Source organism: Octopus bimaculoides, chromosome 25, assembly GCF_001194135.2.
Source record: "Octopus bimaculoides isolate UCB-OBI-ISO-001 chromosome 25, ASM119413v2, whole genome shotgun sequence".
Taxonomy (NCBI): domain Eukaryota; kingdom Metazoa; phylum Mollusca; class Cephalopoda; order Octopoda; family Octopodidae; genus Octopus; species Octopus bimaculoides.
In genome coordinates, this window is record NC_069005.1 from 16677201 (window position 1) to 16681323 (window position 4123).

Below are 4123 nucleotides of genomic sequence, written 5' to 3' on the forward strand. Positions count from 1 at the left end.
ATCATCATCATCATCATCATCATATATATATATATATATATATATATATATAGTTTATAGATGAGAGGCAGATATTCTCCATATAGAATACATTTTGTAGTGCTCAGGAGATTTAAACTTCATCAGATAGAGAAGTAAAGGTAAGGATAAGCAAGTTAGGCAAGTTGATATACAAAAAGTATTAAATACATTTAATACAAAAAATGTACATATGTTTACATATAAAAAGGTCCAACTTACACAATAGGAATTAAAGCGGTTGAATAAGGGTTTTACAATCTAACAGCTCTTTCTGCGGGGCTTAGTGGTCCAAAATAATGATTGTAAATTGATTCCATTATCAGATAATACCAGCCTCTGTATTCAGGGAAAAACTTTACATTTGAGGTGTTGGCAAAAAGGAGATTAAAGATGGAATGATTTTGTGGAGAACTAAGTGTATTATAAGGAAGAGTTGAGAGGTATTTTAGATAGAGTGGTGGGAGGAGAAAATAAATATCAAGGGATTATTAATGAGGTTAGTGATAGTAGTAGAGGTGGAATGTGGGAGGAAGAGGGAAGGATGGTTTAAGTAGTATGTTTGATTTCTCCATATCTTTCATTGAAAAGCCTTTGTGTTAGTTTGTATGAAGGCTATAGATTTAAAAGTTGAAATAGTGAAAATGGGAATGGCCATTATTTGAGGAAAATAAGTTGACTGGTTCAGTGGCTGAGGGAGCTTAGTAAGGTATGTAGAAAAGAATGTGAGATGGAGAGGGGATAGAGTGGGGGTGAGTTGTTAATGGGACAAAGGAATTGGGTTGGTATTGGAGGTGAGTGTTATGGTATGGAGAGGTGTATGAAATTGATTAGAGAGATGTGAACAGGAAGGGGGTAGTGGTAGATTAGTTAGTTTTCAAATGAGTGGGATAGTGTTAAGTACTTTTTGAAAGTGGGAGAGACTGGGGAGGCTAACTAAGAGGGAAGTGGGAAGTAGTAGATTGGAAGAAATTGGAAATGTGTGTATGAGAAAGAATAAGAGTGGGGAGTAGAATTTTAGTAGTAGGTTGCTAGACTGACTTTGTCTTAGTTTATTTTGCATATGGATACTTAAAATTATGGCATTGCATAGATTTAGCAAAGTGCATGAAATATGAGTAGTACCTGTGTTTACAAGAATAAATTACATCAGAGAATCAATTATGTAATGAGGAGTTATAAAGGCAAAGAACGGCTAATGATTCTTTTAGATATAACCTACACTTGCCAATGTTTGCATTGTTTGGGGGAGCTTCATTTACTATGGACCAGGATAGGGTGTATGGATTATTTTGAGATTTAAGGTTATGTATATAGACTGTTGAGGAGGTTAATAATTTAGAATTTGGATTGGAGAAAGAGTTCATGTGTGCACGGTAGTGGCGCTTGAAATCTACAGTGCTGCTGATGTATACCATTGCTTGGTGGAAGTGTGGTATTATAACATGGCACTTGTAGATGACATTTTTGCGTAGACAAGAGGGCATAATTGAGAAACCCAACAATTGCAAGTTTTCCTACCTGTTCCATGGTTGGAGTTTACTGCTAATGAGGTTGAGCTCTGTTGTTTCATTGTTAGTGGAGGAAAACCTGAAGTGCAATCTGTATTTGTATTGGATTGGGAGGTGGTATTGCAACTAGTATTTGCTGTCGCATAGGTAGGATTGTGGGATGATGGCTTGGGTCTAGTATTATTTAATTGTTACTATTGGTGTTCTCTTCAGAATCACTGCTTTCAGTTTTGGATACAGAAATATCTGATTCATTTTCATATGTATGTGCTTTTCTAGTTCACTCATACATTTGTTTGATTTCTCCATATCTTTCATTGAAAAGCCTTCAAATTTAGAATCACTGCTTGACAGCATGAAATTGTTATCTAGTTTAAAAGTTGAAAAAAAATCACCAAAGAAAAAAATGTGGAAAAGAAATCTCCCAAAATTTGCAGAGCTCAGATATCATGTCAAACAATGTCCGATAATGTAACTCAACTATTTACAAAGTGAAATCATGTGTTTTCATGAATGTACTAACAAGATGTGGCCATTTCAGCTGTTTTTCATTGCAGTTTACATCTGTTTTCTTGATATTTTGATGTGTAGTCATGGCCAGAATGTATGACTCACTGATTTATAACAAGAATTCATCCCAATGATGTTATTTTTAAACACTAGTTGATCGTTCAAATTTGTTTTCTTATCACATAGTGCTAACATGTTTTCTGCATGATTATTGAGCCCTGATTGACTGATCCAGCCTCTGATCGGTTGTCATTCTTGTTAATCATTTTCCTGTTGTAAAGAATACCTGGTTGAAGAATTTTGTCAGAAAGTCATGCTCAAATAAAGATTCCGTATAGAGAAGGATACAGCACTTGACAAATTGGTGAAAGATTGGAATTGGCACAGAACTGTTTCAAGGTCAATAAACAACTCAAGATCTACTGGAAAATATGGATTTAACAAACCAATGGGTTGTTCAAAAACCACCACCAAGTGAATGGATGATGCTATCATTCTAGCCACCAAAAAGTCACCCAGAAAGCCTTCCGAAGCTATTCAAGCTGTTCTGCTAGAAGACAAAAGTTCAATAACCCACCTACTGGAACTAGCAAACATACACATCAAAATGCCAAGAAAAGAGATGTAAACCGCAAAGAAAAACACCTGATACAACCACATCATCATAGTTGCAATAAGAGTAATATAGCTAACACGGTAACAACATCAGAAAATCAAGTCAGAACTGCCATATATACAACTAAATATGATAAATGCTTATGCAGAGAAAAATCAAGATGCCTATTGATGAATCTCTGTATGAGTACAAATCTTGTATATAAATGTATGGTACACACAAGGGGAGGACTGTATGTTGGGGCAACTGCTGATTCATTCAAGTTGTGGAGGAGGACAAACACACATACATGCAATGCAGGTACAAATTCATTTTCTTTATTAATATCAAAACTGTTCTTGAAATCACTGGTTTTCCTTTCAGAAATCAGAATATCCAATATGTTTGCCCTATATTTTGCTGGATTACGCCATGTCTTCTTTTGAAAATCCTTCACATTCAGATTTGCTACTTAACAATCTGATACCATATCAAATAATGTCAATTGTTTACAAAAAGAAATCACATGCTTTCATGACTGTACTAATGAGATTTGCTGTGAAATTTTCATTTAAACATGAAAAGGTTTTCTCAGGCTGGTTGCCAAGTTGTGGAAGAGGACAAACACACATACATGCTATGCATTTCTTTCAGTTTCTGTCTATCAAATCCACTCACAAATCTTTGATTGGCCTAGGGCTATAGTAGAAGACACTTGCCCAAAAGAATTCTCAGGTGGTTTTGGGCAAGCTGGTAACAAAAGGGATGTATGATAGAAAATTCAACAAAATAAGTATTCCATCTGGTGAGAGATAAATATTATTATTTAAAGGTCACAATACATGTATTAAGGCGTTACTAATAGTTTCATATGTTGAGAGAACTCAAGCATATTCTTCAGGCTCAAACTACACATCATAACGAACTAAAAAGTTGAATAAATAGAAGAAACACAACAAGTTTCTAGTTGCCTTCTCAGCTTCATCGCGTTTCTTCAATTTATGCAATTTTTTAATTTATGATATGTGGTGTGCACTTGAAGAATATGTTTAGGTTCTCTCAACATATGAAATTATTAGTAGCACTTTAATTCATGTATTATGACCTTTAAATAATAATAATAATAATAGTAATAATAATAATAATAATAATAATAATTGTTTTCAGTATTTAAGGAAGCTGACAAATACAAACAAGAAATCATACTACCTAACAAATACGAAGAAGAAGAAGAAGAAACAACAAAAACTATAAAACAAATGAAATCCAAACTAAAACTAGAACAGCAACGGACCATGATAAAATGATAGCAAGAAAAGCCCCTACATGGTAAATACTGGGCTAAACTAAATGCAAAAGAAATAGAGAAAAATCCCAGCAATGATTGAGAAGCTCAGGACTCAAAGCAGAGACTGAAGGATTTTTAATTGCTGCACAAGACCAAAGCCTCCCCACCAGAAATTACCAAAAACATATAATGAAAAGAAAC

At 34.3% G+C, this 4123-nt stretch overlaps 1 protein-coding gene and 1 long non-coding RNA gene across 4 annotated transcripts in view; one reads left to right on the forward strand and one right to left on the reverse strand.

Moving 5' to 3' along the window:
• The window catches only part of LOC128250804 (uncharacterized), a 17154-nt gene extending 16717 nt beyond the window's left edge, over window positions 1–437 (reverse strand). The window contains exon 1 of the long non-coding RNA XR_008266784.1: window positions 241–437. This is a non-coding gene — a long non-coding RNA (uncharacterized LOC128250804). The remainder of the gene's footprint in view (window positions 1–240) is intronic.
• The window catches only part of LOC106873240 (RING-type E3 ubiquitin-protein ligase PPIL2), a 105634-nt gene that overhangs the window by 44236 nt on the left and 57275 nt on the right, over window positions 1–4123 (forward strand). The window lies entirely within an intron of this gene.